This window comes from Phyllobates terribilis, unplaced genomic scaffold, assembly GCF_046119375.1.
Source record: "Phyllobates terribilis strain yellow unplaced genomic scaffold, ASM4611937v1 Scaffold_2__4_contigs__length_985480577, whole genome shotgun sequence".
Taxonomy (NCBI): domain Eukaryota; kingdom Metazoa; phylum Chordata; class Amphibia; order Anura; family Dendrobatidae; genus Phyllobates; species Phyllobates terribilis.
Window position 1 is genome coordinate 816,640,698 of NW_027362762.1, and position 16,980 is coordinate 816,657,677.

The following is a 16,980-nucleotide window of genomic DNA, read 5'->3' on the forward strand; positions in this document are numbered from 1 at the left end:
TTCAGTTAATGGGAGTAGTTCACATTTTTTAACATTGATTTTAAACCTTGAGTAAGAGCCAAAATTAGTAAGTAAGTCTAATACTATAGGTAGATGTTGGGTGGGGTCAGACATAAATGAAATGACATCATCAGCAAAGAAAGCCGCCTGAATTGATTTCCTAGTAAACTGAATGCCTGTGAAAGTGCTTGGATCAGACAAAATGCGGACTAAGGGCTCCAGAGCTAAGTTGAATAGGAGGGGGGACAACGGACAACCTTGTCTCGTTCCTTTCTCAAGGGGGAATGGAGTGGACAAGAAACCTGGAGTGTAAACCTAAGCCCTTGGAGATGAATATAGATTATGAATGTAGTTAAAGAAGGGGCCTGCTAGTGACATTTTTGTTAAGACCATATACAGCCACTCCCAATTTATATTATCAAATGCTTTTTCTGCATCCAAGGAAACAATCGCTGGGGAGCCCTTTAAATATGGTAAGGAGTGAATTTTATCTAGTACCAGTAGTACTTTTCTGATATTTAGAGTGGCCGAGCGACCTTTTACAAAGCCCGCCTGGGCAGGAGAAATGAGATGGGGTAAGATGGAGGACCGTCTATCAGCCATTATTTTAGATATAATCTTAATATCAGTATTAATGAGAGAGATTGGTCTGTATGAGCTAGGGAATAGTGGGTCTTTATCTGATTTTAGTAGTAATTTAATATACGCTGTGTTTTCAGAAGGAAAAATTGGGTCGCCTTGAGAGAGTTTATGAAAAATTGATTCCAATAATGGGGAAATTTCCTTTCTCAGAGATTTGAAAAATTCATTTGTGTAACCATCTGGGCCGGGTGCTTTGTTCGGTTTTAGGTTCTTAATTGTATTCGTGACCTCTTCCAAAGAGAGGTTTGTTTAAAATACCTTTTTGTTCCTCTGAAAATATGGGTAGCTTAACTTTATCTAAAAGTGTAATTGAGGAGGAAGGGGTTTGATTTGAATTTTTGCAGAGGTCTTTATAAAAAGAACCTAATATCTCGTTTATTGTTTTAGGGTTGGTGTGGATTTCCCCGGTGGTGCTTTTTAATTGAAAAATTCCCTGTGGTTTTCTCATCCCATTAGCTAAATTAGCCAACATCCGCCCCGATTTATTTCCGAATCTATAAAAATAAGCTTCAGGTTTGGATAGGTGAAATTTTTCCCTCAAGTGTGCGTATTGATTGAATTACACTTGTTTTTGCGACCAGTGTTTTTTTATTTATGATGGATGGGTCAAGCAAGAATTTGGTGTAGGCTTGTTTTAAGTCAGTAGAGAGTTCCCCATATCTCTTTAGAACTTTTTTTTTGTGGGGAAAATGTATGCGCCAAAATTTTCCCCCTGAGCAGCGCCTTGGTTGACTCCCACAGTCATATTGGGTCGTTTTGGTGTTCTGCGTTGTCTGAAATTCTTGCCACCATAATTTGAGGGAGAAGGTAAAAGTCATCTTTACAGAAGTAATTGGGAAATCTCCATAGAAAATCTGTGCCTCTGGGAAAAGACTGTGATAGTTCCAGAATTACTGGAGCATGGTCCGAAATAGCGATATTGTCTATGTGTACAGAGATCAATTTGGCCAACAGGGAAGGGGAGACAAACATATATAAGAGACTCGAGACCATGAATCATTGGCGTGTGAGAAATGCGTAAATTCTCTATTGCTAGGATTAAGGAACCTCCATGAGTAGACTAAGTGACATGTGGACATGAGAGGTGTTAGCATCTTGTCATGTGTAGTTGTTGACTGTATGCCTGTAGTATTTTTCCTGTCTTCATGTACTGACACTACTGAATTGAAGTCACCCTCTACTATTTTATTGGAGTTGGGGTCTAGCAAAAGTCTAGTTTCCAACTGTTTGAAAAAGGATTTATTTCCTACATTAGGTGCATATACATTATAAATGGATAAAACCCCGCAGGGCGTAGATATTGTTAAGTAAACCAATCTACCCTCACTATCTATTTGTTGGCTGATAATCTGGTGTGAGAAGTGTTTGTTGATAAGAATTAGGACCCCAGCCTTTCTATTCAGTGAAGAGGAACCATAAACGGCGCCCACCCATAACTTCTTCATCTGAGGGAAATCTGTCTCTGGAAGATGTGTTTCCTGAAGGAGGGCTTTGTCGGGTTTTAGGCGTTTTAGATGTCTGAGGATTTTCATACGTTTTTGGCGAAATTTCAAACCCTTAACGTTCCATGACACAATCTACAGTACATAAATAGAAGTAATATGGTTAAATCGACTTGGTGGGGTATTTGTAAAATGATGGCAGTGATGGCATTCAACTGGAATAAAGAAACAGAAATCATTCTCAACATTATATACCAAAATTGAACAACAAACATCAAAACAATAGAACATATTAGTCCTAGCATGAGCTGAGGCATTTTGTTCCAGCTGGGTGTGTGCAAAACATCAATGTCTCCGTCTCCTCCTTACCTGTGCTGGGATTCTCTTATGCATCAGGATCGGAGCACAGAGCAATTACGAATGCAATATGCTAGTGTGACCCCGTCCTACGTCTCCTGCTCCTGATGCTTTATACAGCAAGTAAGGGAGCAATCTGCAAATTGTCCTAAGGCCATGTGCTATTCAGTTGTGGCATGCTGGTTCTCAGCTCTGGTACACTGCTGATCGGGGCCTGCGTCAGCACCTGGGCAAGTGCCGGGGCCCTGGACCATCAGAGGGGCCTGCTCGTCGTCGGGGCCTGGGTCGCTTCCCTGCATCTGTGCAGGACCACTGGCGCTGCTTGAATGCCTGCACTTCACCAGACATTGCGGCACGCAGTGCGCTGTGCGGCTGTGTCTGCTAGTAATGTTGGGGGTGCTGGTTCTCAGCTCTGGTACACTGCTGATGACGTCAGTAATCCCTGTTTATAGATGCTGGCAGTGCGCTCTGCCAGAACACTGTACTGCTCTGCCAGTAAGGTATGGGAGATCCTGTGCGGAGCTGTAGTCTATGAAGCTCACTGTAAGCTGCTGCCTTCTGCTGATCTCACATCATTGTGCATTAGCCTTCCTGTATATACTGCCCTCTTCTGGTCATTATGGGGCTTAGTATCACAAGTGTTATATATGCCTATTCTGTAGATATTTGTGTGTGGGTGCTTTTGCTTATTTCTGGCTACATATTCTGGTTCTATAAATCTATATTTTATACCCTCTGTTGTGTTTTTATCAACATTGCAAAAGTTTACTCCACTAAATCTCTTCTTTGTCTAACTCAGAAGGTTTTGATGTGCTTTCCAGTCATTTGCAAATTATTTTAACTATATTTTCTACAATAATCCCCCACTACAGCACACCGGAGGATGTAACCCCACCCTAATAGGGACAGGAAACACAAAGAGGTCAAATAGTCCCTCCCAAATCCTCCCTCCAGTGTTTTTTTTTCCTATCCCTATTGGGATGAAGAGATCATCTTATGGTGCTCTGTGCTGGTGGCAAGCACTGGAGAAGATTATAAGCCGGGCAGCAGGGTATCGATTGGGCTTACCTTTCCTCTCCAGATGCTGCTCCTGTCTTCTATGTGGACTCAGGACTTCCTCTCCAATCTGCGCCTTCGGGTAAGGTCTGGGGGTTCTTTGAGCTGGAGGCCTCCCTGAGCTCTCCAGCCCATCTCCTCCCCCGTCCTCTCGCGCCAGACCTGGGAAGCCTGGAACGTCGGGCTCTGATACTTCCGTCTTGTCCCGCACTGGAGCGCATGTGATGCAGGCCGTTCACCAGAAGTGAAGTCAGACGCCGGGCGTCTTATGATGAACTCACTTTCGGTTTTTCCGTCCCACGCTGGAACGCAATGGCGCAGAATACAGAGGAAAGGATAATGGCGGGGGGAATGACCGCATGTGATGGCTGGATCTCCTGCTCTCACACCTAGATGATTGGGGGGAGGAGTCCATCTAATGAAGAGGAATGTGCTGGGTCCAGTCACCCATATAAGAGCCCTGGATAGAAAACATCCTAAGGTAGGACCAATCCTGTGTGGTTAACATGGAAGGTTTAGGTCCTTCCTGCACTGCATCTGCAGAGCCCAGCGCTGTTCTAGTCCCAGTAAGTAGTCTGGCATTGGGAGTACTCTCCATGGTTCAGCTATGGTGTATGATAGCTTTATTCCTTTTCCCTCTCTTTCAGGAGGACAAGGAACCTGCACCAAAAAGCAATTCTAAGGCATCAAGCTGCAAATGTGCAATTTGTGCGAAAAAGTTGACATCCACCCATAGGAAATCCCTATGTCAGGATTGCACTGAGAAAATCCTCACAGGAGCAACCCTCCTTAATGGAGGAAATTAAAGGGATAGTCTTCCCTGGCTTCTTTGTCCCTGTCTACACCCACTCCCAATATACCTTTGGCAGCTAAAGAGGAAGATTAACCAGGAAGAAGGGGGAGACTTGAACTCTCAAGAGTAAATGTCCATACCGGAGGAACTTCTAGAGGAAGGCGAAGTAAGCCCAGGCCCGGAAGCTCTCCAAGATAGGAAATACTATTTCTCTTCTGAAAACATGGAAGAGCTCCTTATGTCAGTAATGAGAACCATGGCGGTAGAAGAGGAGAAGACTACCCGTATGGTACAAGAAGAGATATTCGGGGGTCTCTGGTCAAGGAGCAAATTGGTATTTCCCATGCATAAGAATATCCGAGACCTAGTCCTGGAGGAATGGGATTCTCCGGGGAAGAGGCTAAGCGCTCCCGCCGAACTGAGAGACATGTTTCCAATGGATGAGGAAACTGCGGAATGCTGGTCCAAGGTACTGAAAATAGATATTCAGGTTGCATGAGTGGCCAAGAAGACAACCTTGCCATTTTAGGATTCCTCCCAACTGAAGGATCCTCTGAAGCGCAAAATGGATAGACTTTTAAGAAAATCCTGGGAAAGCCAACGATCAATGTATCGTTGGCTTATACAACTAGAACATCTTTCTGCGGTTACTCCTAGAGAAGACATTCTAGCGTCTTTACCTCTCCTCCAAAAAGCCACGGAATTTCTGTCAGATGTATTGGCGGTAAGAGTGGTGGCAAGATCGTCAGTCTTATCGAATTCAGTAAGACTCTGACTTCAAAAATAAAGTTGTTCTATTCTCTTTAAGGGAAAATACATGTTCTGACCATCTCTTGACGACTAACTACAGAAGGCTTCAGACAAGAAGAAATCCCTGCCTGAGCCTAAAAGCTCTAGAAAGAGATCCTTTTGGCCTTCCCAAGAAACTGCCTCCTCACTACAGAGGAAAAGGAAAGTCAGGCAGATGGATCTATCCAAAAGGTGAACGAGGCAGAAATTTATTTCTCTCCCAAGGCCAACGTCAAATTAAACCATGACGCCTAGACAAACATAGGGAATCGTATCTCAGGATTCCTTCCCCAGCGGTGCAGGTTATATACGAACTCATGGACCCTAAAATCAGTCCAAGAAGGATTAAAAATAGAGTTTGCCTCCTATCCCCCACAGAGAGTGAAAATAACACAACTCTCCTCTCCAAAACTTCAAGGCACCCTAATATCCAGTCTGAAAAACCTACTATCCTTGGGGGTATTCTCCCTAGTTCCAGAAAGGGAAAAAACAGGGGACATTATTCCTGTCTTTTTCTGATAAAGAAACCAAGTGGGCCCCACCGAATTATAATAAACCTGAAACCCGTGAACCAGCACATTATATACAGGAGGTTCAAAATGGAGTCTATTAGATCAACAGTTCCTCTGATAGGACAAACGTTCACCAGGGCTACGATTGATCTACAAGACACAGTAGCATAGCTACTGGGGGACAGAGGGTATGGCCGCCCCGGGCCCTGTGCTCAGGGGAGGCCCACCACGGGGCAACCACCCGGAGCTACGCTACCCTTAACTATATCGGAGTGCACAGCGCTCCGATATGGTTAAGTCAGGGCTGCACAGCATGTTGCTCGCTCCTGGCTCCCTTTTCCCTGTACTCAGATGTATTCACATCTCTTAGACGTGAATAAGTCTGAGCAACACTGCAGCGCTGGGAGGAGGGGAGCGCTCATCTCCCCAGCCCGATGTTCAGTGGACCTCATAACTCTGCTGCTGTCAGATCACTGAGCCGCAGAACAGCAATGGAGTCAGTGCTTGCGTATTTTGGGGCAGTGAGGAAAATTGTGAGCGGGATCAGCTTGGGGGTGAGTGAACTATATTGAAGTGTTGGTAAAGTATGTAGAGGAGGGAGCAATGGGGAACAATATGGAGGAGTGGGAGGACCATTTGGAGACGCGTGGGAAATTATTGAGATGTGGGGCGCTGTATGGGGAAATGGGTTTTCAATATGAAGAAGTGGGGAGACAGTATGGAGAGGTGGGGGCATGGGGGACAATATGGGGGAACAGAATGGAGAATTGGGAGCATCTGAGCACCATATGTAGAAGTGGGATTGTGGTGGGATTGTATGGATGAGTGGGGGACCATATGGAGAAGTGGGGGACATTATGGAAAGGTGGGAGTGTGGGGCGACCGTATGGAGAAATGGGAGCCTAGATGGACCGTATGCAGAAATGGGTGTACAATAAGAAGTGGGGGAACAGTATGGAGAGGTGAGAGCTTTAGGGACACAATATGTAGAGATGGGAGCGTGAGGGGACAGTATGGAAAGGTGAGAGCTTTGGGGACAATATGGAGAAATGAGGGTGCAGTATGGATTCAGGTACTGACAGTGGATCTGGTAATGGATTCACGTACTGACCGTGGTCCTGATCGTGTACAAATGTACCAGCACGGTGGCTCAGTAGTTAGCACTGCAGCCTTGCAGCGCTGGGGTCCTAGGTTGAAATCCCACCAAGGACAACATCTGCAAGGAGCTGGAATGTTCTCACAGTGTTTGCATGGGTTTCCTCCAGGTTCTCTGGTTTCCTCCCACATTCCTGTTAAGTAATTTAGATTGTGAGCCCCAATGGGGACCGTGCCAATATTGTCTGTGAAGCGCTGTGGAATTAATGGTGCTATATAAGTGAGTAAAATAAATAAGTGGGCACTTAAGAAGCATTATTGTTATAGGGGCACCAAAAGGGCAAAATGTGGACACTTTTTTTCTAGGGCATTTGCACAAGAAGCAATTTTAACATCTACACTGTGTTCCAAATTATTATGCAAATAATATTTTCTCAGATTTTCCCAAATTACCTATACGAATTGCAATCATTGTAATTTTCCAGTCAAATAACTATTAGAGTACAATTGAAAGGTTTTTGTACAAACTGCCTATGATAACAGTATATTTTTTAAAAAAATAAAAAACTCAAACTGCACTCAAAATGCATGTTCCAAATTATTATGCACAGCAGAGTTTTCAACCTTTTCATTTTAATAAAGAACAAAAAAATTGTCAATTTTGAAATTATAAGCATTAGCAGTTTATTACAAACTGAAATCAAACAGTTTTCAACTCAAAACTTTATTCTAGGTGATGTTACATTTGCACATAGGATTATCTTGCTGCGGAATGCACGGTTCTTCTTCTTGAACCATGGAAGGAAGTGCTGTTTGAGAAACTCAACATACATTATGGAGTTCATCTTTACCCCTTCAGGGATCCTAAAAGGGCCGACAATCTCTCTCCCCATGATTCCAGCCCAAAACATTACTCCACCTCCTCCTTGTTAGCGCCATAGCTGTGTTTGCATGGGGTGTCCATCAACCAGCCATCCTCCACTCCATCCATCTGGACCATCGAGATCATTTCATGCATGATAATGCCCCGTCTCATGCTGCACATAACACATCTGCATCTCTGGCTGCTATGGGCATAAAAGGGGACAAACTTATGGTGTGGCACCCATGTTCCCCTGACCTCAACCCCATTGAGAACCTCTGGAGCATCATCAAAAGGAGTGTCTATGATGGCGGGAGGCAGTTCACATCTAAGCAACAGCTCTGGGAGGGTATTCTGTCCTCATGCAAAACAATTGAAGCAGAAACCATCCAAAACCTGACAAATTCAATGGACGAGAGAGTTCAGAAGCTCCTTTCGAACAAGCGGTCCTATGTGCACATCACCTAGAATAAAGTTTTGAGTTGAAAACTGTTTGATTTCAGTTTGTAATAACCTGCTAATGCTTATAATTTCAAAAATGACAATTTTTTTGTTCTTTATTAAAATGAAAAGGTTGAAAACTGCTGTGCATAATAATTTGGAACATGCATTTTGAGTGCAGTTTGAGTTTTTTATTTTTTAAAAAATATACTGTTATCATAGGCAGTTTGTACAAAAACCTTTCAATTGTACTCTAATAGTTATTTGACTGGAAAATTACAATGACTGCAATTCGTATAGGTAATTTGGGAAAATCTGAGAAAATATTATTTGCATAATAATTTGGAACACAGTGTAAAGGGCACAAAGAGACACAGTGGTGGGCACCAGGGTCGGACTGGGCTGGCGGGGTACTGGGAAATCCCCGGTGGGGCCATCCCTGCTGCAGAGGAGAGGGGGAGAAGAGAATGAAAAAAAAACAAACCTGCGGTTTTATGGGGCACGGGCCCTTAAAAAGCGCAGGCACAGTGTATGCAGGGACGCGCACATGCGGCGTTCATTACCTGAACCGCCACGGCACACGTCCCATTGAAGCAGCTGAAGCTGCTCGTCTCCCTTCGCCGGCCGGCATATGATGTCATCATCATGCGCCTGCTGTGAAGGAGGCGCACAACTCAGTCGCCGGAGAAGGAGGACACCACTTGGGAGTGCAGGAAGGTAAGAGGAATCTGTGTGCGTTTGTGTGTATGAATGCAGAATGGGATGGGGCCCTGGCTGAACACACAAGGGGGAACCCTGGTTGGACACACGAGGGGGGGGCCCTGGCTGGACACACGACGGGGGGCCAGGATGGGTATATAGGGGGCAGGCTGGACACATGGAGACCAGGATGGATATATGGGGGGGGCTGGCTGGACACATGGATGCCAGGATGGATATATGGGAAGGCAGGATGGATATATGGGGGGGCAGGCTGGACACATGGGGGGGTTAGGACGGATATATGGGGGGGCAGGCTGGACACATGGGGGGGCTAGGACTGATATATGGGGGGTTAGGCTGGACACATGGAGGCCAGGATGGCTATGTAGGGGGGCAGGCTGGACGCATGAAGGCCAGGGTGGATATGTGGGGGGCAGGCTCGATACACTTGGGATAGGATAAATATATGGAGGGGCCACGCTGGACATATGGGGGCCAGAAGGGATATATGGGGGGTGTCAGGATGGATATATGAGGGGGAAGGCTGGACACATGGAGGCCAGGATGAATATGCAGGGGGGCAAGTTGGACACATGGAGGCCAGGATGGATATATGGGGGGGGCAGACTGGACACATGGAGGCCAGGATGGATATATGGGGGGGCAGACTGGACACATGGAGGCCAGGATGGATATATAGGGGGGCAAGCTGGACACATGGAGGCCAGGATGGATATGTGAGAGGGGGCAGACTCGATAAACGTGGGCTAGGATAAATATATGGAGGGGCCACCCTGGACATATGGGGGTTCCAGGCTGGACAAGGGACTTAATTACTGTTTGGGGGCCAGATTGAGGAGCATACTTTTAGTTTACGGTGGCCAGTGGGGAACATTATTACTTTAGACTCCAATTAGGAACATTATTACTTCTGTAATATAATATACTTTTTAGGAAATTGTTTTCCATGGGAGGGGACAAAAGAGGGCTCCTGGTACTGTGCAGGGCGGCACTATATCACTTTTTTTCTTCAACTGGTGTAGTGTAAAGGTCGGGGGGAAAAGTGGGAATGTGCTCTAGAAGATCAGTTAATGATAACTGTGTGTTATTTTCTGCAGAGATGATTCCTGGCTGGAAGAAGTGATGGCTAGTGTTGAGCATTCCGATACTGAAATATCGGGTATCGGCCGATATTCGCGGTATCAGAATTCCGATACTTAATTCCGATACTTTTAGAATATCGAATACCGGAATCGGAAGTTCCCATAATGCCTGCGCTCTGCAGTGTCTCTGAAGGATGACAAGCTGGATGGCAGCGCTCAGCTGCGATCCAGCCTGTCATCAGAATGCCATCCCAGCTTGAGAGAATTCTCCTGATTGTTTAAAAGCCGGCGGGCGGTAAAAAGCCGCCGGCTTTTAAACAATCACACAGCCCCATACTGCTTCCCCGCAGCCTCCCACCCCGATCATCCGCTCCCCTCGCCACCTGCCATCCCGATCGTAAGTTAGGACCGGGCGGGGAGAGCAGCACCAAGGAGCGGGGAGCGAAGGACCCGGGCGGGGAAGCCGGCAGTGAAAAGACTTCACCGCCGGCTTTCCCATTCTGTGCTGCGCTTTCCCGCCGGTTATTTCAAATGAACAGCTGAGGTATCAGGTGATGCCGATCAGCTGTTCATTTGAAGTAGCCGCGGTGCCCTCGGAGGGTTCATGTGAGTTCATGCTTGACTGCATTGCATGAACTCACATGAACTTTCCCACGGCCGCACAGGTCAGCCACACATCGCAGACCATCAGACCCGTCATGATTGGTGTGTGTGGGTGTCTGTGCGATGTGTGCGGGTGTGCGTGATGTGTGCGGGTGTGCGCGGTGTCTGTGCGATGTCTACGGGTGTGTGCGGGTGTGCGCTGTGTCTGTGCGATGTCTGCCGGTGTCTGCGTGCAGGCAAACATAGGCCGTTGTGACACTACTACTCCCATTGGCCTATGTCTGTAACCCGTCCACTCGTGCCAGCAGGATCAGCTTGATGGGAGCAGTAGTTACCATCAGCCTGATCCTGCTATTTAAACTGCCCCATGGTCCCAAATAAATTTTAAATACATGTCAATGGTGGCCAGTGGTTACCTACAATAAATTAGTTTATACATTACCTGTCCCCGCTGATCGCCACCTAAAATAAAGTAAAAAAAAAAAACTACACCTATACTCACCTAGACACCTAATTCCCCGAAGCCATCGATCTCCTGTAATAAAATCTAAAATAATAAACCACAACCTTATCCTTACCCCTCCGTAGTAGTCCACGAGTGTCCCACGATGATCTCCAGTTTAGAGCAGCCACATAGAATGTGACCGCTCTGAACCGCTGCCGCCGCTAGAATGATGGGGCCATAAAGCAGCCCCGTCATTGCATAAGCGGGTTCGCCGGAGTTCAGGCAGCGCTGCTCCGGTTAGCTGCTTTACGGCCCCGCTGTACCGTGAGAAATTCCCACGTTACAGCAGTGCCGTAAAGGAGGTCTCCGGAGCTGCGTTGATTGAATGCACTGCGGTGACCTCAGTCAGGGGCTCACGCTGCGGGGAGCGGACGTGTTCCCGGCAGTGTGAGCTTACAGCAGCAATGACAGCTGTCACATCTCCAGATGGGAGATCAGCGCAGGAACGTGGACAGGTAACTATTTTTTTTTTAGTAAACTAAGAATGAAATAAAATGGTGTGGTTTATTTCAAATAAATTATTTTTTTCTCGGTGTAGTGTGTGTTTTTTATTTTTAACACTTTGTAGGTTAGTAATGGGGGTGTCTTATAGACACCCATCATTACTAACCTGGGCTTCATGGCAGCTGGCGCTGACATGAACCCCACCACTATTACCCCCTGCCACCGCACCAGGGCAGCGTGGAAGAGCGAGGCTAAGTGCCAGAATCCTATGGATGCGTCATTTCTGGGGCGGCTGACGGCTGGTGTTTCTAGCCTGGTAGGGGGCCAATATTCATGGCACCCTTCCTGGGCTATTAATATCAGCTCCCAGCTGTCTGCCTAGCCTTTGCTAGCTATTAAAATAGGGGGGACCCCACTTCATTTTTTTGGGGGGTCTCCCATTTTAATAGCTAGTAAAGGGTAGGTATTCAGCTGGGGGCTGATATTAGTAGCCTGGGAAGCTCCGTGGGTATTACCCCCTTCCCAGGCTTCAAACATCTGCCCCAGCCATCTGCTTAACCTCCGCTAGAGACTAAAATTATGGGGGATCCCACGCCAATTTTATTTTTAATAAATCCTTTATTTTAACACTAAATGACACTTGAGGGGTTAATAAAGATGCAGTCCCTAAATTATTAATTATTTTTTAATTAATTTTTCCCCAAAATTTTGACGTGGGCTTTGCCATATTTTTGTATGCCAGCCAGGTACAGCAGGCAGGAACGGGCTGCCCCCAACTCCCAGCTGCCTATTTGTACCTGGCTGGACACAACAATATAGGGAAGCCCTTTTTTTTTTAAATTATTTCATGAAATAATTAAAAAAAAATTGACGTGGGGCTTCGCACTATATTTGTGTCCAGCCAGGTACAGCAGGCAGGAACGGGCTGCTCCCAACCACCAGCTGCCTATTTGTACCTGGCCGGACACAACAATATAGGGAAGCCCTTTTTTTTTATTATTTCATGAAATAATTTAAAAAAAATTGACGTGGGGCTTCGCCCTGTTTTTGTGTCCAGCCAGGTACAAGTAGGCAGCTGGGGGCTGGAATTCACAGCGCTGGGAGGCCCAAGCTTTTTGGGCCACCCGCGCTGCAAATTGCTGCCCGCAGCCACCCCGGAAAATGGCGCGTTCATAGAAGCGCCATCTTCTGGCGCTGTACCCAACTCATCCAGGGCCCTGGTGCGGTGGCTCACTGGGTAATAAAGTGGTTAGGGCCAGCTTGGCATTATCAGCTGGCCCTAAGCCCGAAATTCATGGGGTCACGCCAATATTAGACATGACCACCATGAATTTCTAGTAAAGTATTTAAAAAAAACACAAGACCCAGAAAAAAGTCCTTTAATTGAAATAAACACACAATTCTTTATTGTTCTAAATTAAACCATATTTACCATCACGCCCATTCCAGCTGAAGACAACGATCTCCTGCAATAAAAGAAAAATAATAAAGCAACCTCATTCTTACCTTTCCATGGTTCCCATGACAGCTTCAGCTCTGCTACATCGAGATGACTGGCTGGACCGCAGCAGAACGCTGCCATCCAACCTGTCAACCCACAGACACTGAGAAGCGCAGGCTTGCTTGCGCTCCTCAGTGTCTCTCTGTGATGGCATAAAGATGAGCCGAGGTCATGTCCAATGAACTCAGCTCACCTCATGTACGTCACTGACAGCGTGGGAGAATTCTCACACTGAAGCGCTGAGTGCAGGAGAATTTTCCCACGCTGTCAGTGACGTGCATGAGGTGAGCCGAGTTCATTGGACATGACCTCGGCTCATCTTTATGCCGTCACAGAGAGACACTGAGGAGTGCAAGCAAGCCTGCGCTTCTCAGTGTCTGCGGGATGACAGGCTGGATGGCAGCGTTCTGCTGCGGTCCAGCCTGTCATCTCGATGTAGCAGAGCTGAAGCTGTCGTGGGAACCATGGAAAGGTAAGGATGAGGTTGCTTTATTATTTTTCTTTTATTGCAGGAGATCGTTGGCTTCAGCTGGAATGGGCGTGATGGTAAGTATGGTTTAATTTAGAACAATAAAGAATTGTGTGTTTATTTCAATTAAAGGACTTTATTCTGGGTGTTTGTGTTTTTTTTTAACTTTTATTAAGTTAAGAAGAGTACCATCATTTCTGTCCAGGCCAATTTCATGAGGTTAATTTTTTTTAAAATTCTGTGGAAGCAGGGCTGAAAAGAAATGTCTGACTTTCATTTGTTCATTTTCATAGATTTTTAATTTATTACTTTTGTCAGATTCAAGTTATTTCTGTGACCATTGTGGGTTTTTCTTTCATTAAACAATTTTGACCACGTGTGTGTGTGTGTGTGTGTATATAGTATATACAGAGCTCCTGTGTATGTCACTGGTGATCACTGTATTACCTATACACTATGTACTGAGCTCCTGTTTATAATGTCACTGGTGATCACTGTTACCTGTACACTGACACTATATACAGAGCTCCTGTGTATGTCGCTGGTGGTAATAACAATGTTGTTAGTATTGTGGTTTGTATTCATGATCAGTATTGTAGTATTTGGTCAATTTGGGGTGGTAATATGTGGTCTGGTCATGGTGTGGCCATATTTATTCCATGTATGTGGTATTATTTGGTCCTTATGTGGTGGTAATATGTGATCTAGTCATGGTGTGGCGATATTTGTCCCTTTTATATGTGGTATTATTGGAGTTGATATAGTGGACTGTGTTGTGTATGGCGGTCATTTTGTTCTCACTGATATTAACTAGGAAAAGATTTTTTTCCATTAGGCCACAGCCCCACCATCAGTATTTGGTCAGTATTTTTTCTCAGGAGTGGCTGCCAAAACAAGGAGTGAGTGATAAATACAGGATTGGTGACTTGTTTCTATTATTCTCTTTCTCTGATTGTTCCTCACCTGGCTTTGGCTCCCACATCTAAGAAAAAATACTGACCAAATACTGATAGTGGAGCCGTGGCCTTTGAGATTAAATACTTGGACCAGAGCGGCAGAGAAGCACTTACAGGGATTCTCTTGTGAAAACAAGTAATCACCTCTCCACAGGATCAGTGATAATATTGATTGGTGGGGGTCTGACTGCTGGCACAGAATCGGCAGAATGTGAAGCTTTTCTCCCCATTAGACTGGAGCGGCATGTGAGATGCGACCACTGATTCATTCATTCCCTCAGTGGCTGTGAGCGCTGCTCTTTTTTTGGAAGCGCCCAAGAGAATGAATATAACTGTGGTCAGATGTTCCACCTGTTGCTGCATTTTAAAATGGGGATAAGTGTCCTGTCAGGGATAAAACTTCTCCATTCTTCCGATAGTTGCTTTTTTCAATGTTCGGACTCACACGATCAATAAGTGATCACCGATCCTGTGGATCCCATGGATCAGTGATAGTTTGCATTAAAGGGGTTCTTTGGTTAAAACAAGTTATAGTAATTGTACATCCAGTTATAGTATGTGCACAGTAGATGTGCAGGAGCCTCCAGTCAATGCTCCACTATAACAGGGATAGCGGATAACAGATATTTGCATGTTGCTGTAGGTGGGCCCCTAGAGTCAATTCCCCTGTAGGCCCCAGACACCCCAGTCCGACCCTGGTGGGCACTATTATGTGAGGCACTATGAGGAGCTCTGTTTTTGTACCGCACAGCAGGTGCTATAATAAGGACACATTGACAGCAGCGTCTCAGTATTGGGGTATCAGCAGGATGAGGAGTTTTTATAGATTGGGAATAGATGGGGACGGCGCTGGAAATGTGAAAAGTCAAATGTGTTTTCATTGTATTCTCTGCAGATGAGTTGTGGCTGGAAGAAGTTGTCATGTCGGTCTGGGCCAGATGGAAGAGATGGGGAAAATGAACTACGCCACCAGAAAGATCATCACCTGTAAGTTACTATATATACCTGTACTGTAATTACTTGTATGGTCTGCAGGTCTGGTATCTACCACTATATGGTCACCATATGGTGGTAAGATCAGTGTTGGTCTTTGTATAGAAATTTATATTCTGTAAACAGTGTGTTCATCTGCTGAGGTTCCTCTATACCCAAGGTCAGGGTTCACCACTGTAGTTGTACCCACAGTTACCTAGTTAGGGGCCCACTCAGATGTTTTGCCCCTTTCCCCGATTTGAACATCCAGCTATGCCTCTGAAAAGACGCATATTATCACATTCCTATTCACTCAATTTATTGGAAGGTTTGGAGTGGTCCAGGCAAGACAGATAATGCACTTCAATTCAATATCCTCCCGTTCAGGATAACATCGGCGCCATGAATCTTCACGAAGATTATGGCAGAAGTCATGGCTTACATCAGAGGTCAGAATATTTGCATAATACCATACCTCGACGACTTCTTCTTTATGGTCCCCTCAATACCATTACTCCAGGAACATTTACAGACAACAACCCATATCCTAACATCTCTTGGATGGCTAGTGAACTACCAACAGTCCAACAAGGTTCCATCCACGGCAAAGACGTTCCTAGGTGTTCTACTGGATTCTCCCAGTCAGACATCCTTTTTGCCCAAGCAAAAGCAGAATCAGTTAAGATCAAGGATTGGTGTACTATGTATCAAAATATTGATGTCTGTGAGGTTTGCTATGTCAGTCCTCAGCTCCATGACATCTTGCATCCAGACGGTACCTTGGTCCGAAGCACACACCAGAACCCTCCACACCCATATTCTTGCAAATTGGAATTGATCCCCAGAATCCCTGGACAAGAAAATTCCAATACCTGCCCTGGTAAAAGCCTCTCTATCCTGGTGGCTCAGCCCAAGGAACCTACACAGGCGAGTCCCCTGGATCCAGGACCCCCTGGTGACAATAATGGTAGACGCCAGCAAAAGAGGATGGGGAGCCATCGTCTCCCTAAACTCCTTCCAGGGACTCTGGTCAAAAAAGGTCAGCCAGCAATCTTCCAATTTCAGGGAGCTGAAGGCGGTGGATGAAGTACTCAGATCAGCAACATCTCTGATCCAGAATGTCCATGTAAAAATCTACTCAGACAACAAAACTACGGTCACGCACCTATGTCATCAAGGAAGCATGAGACACAAAGGCCTGAAGACTATCTCTGCAAGAATATTCTCCTGGGTTAAAGAGCATCTTCTCTCCTTATCAGCCCTCTATATAAAAAGTTCTGTCAACATCCAGGCCGATTTCCTGAGCAGGAGAGATATTAATCCGGGAGAATGGAGCCTAAATCCAGAAGACTTTGGGATATTGACCAGAAGGTGGGGTTGCCCAGAGGTAGATCTCTTCTGGATAGGATGCCAGAATGCAAAAGTAGCCAAGTACTTTTCCTTAAACCCAGACGATATCTGTCTAGGCATGGACGCGTTCTCCCACCAATGGAAATTCAAACTGGCATACACCTCCCCTCTGGTTCCAATTCTACCAAGAACAATGCAGAAAATAAGAACAGAGAGGGCCAGAGTAATCCTGATAGCACTATTCTGGCTGAAAAGAAACTGGTTTGGCATCTTAAGCAACCTGATTAAAGATAGTCCCCTGTTCCTTCCACCAGAGACCTCCTTCACCAAGGGCCAATTTACCATCCAGACCTTGAATTTACGCCTGGCTTCTGAATTCTCAATAT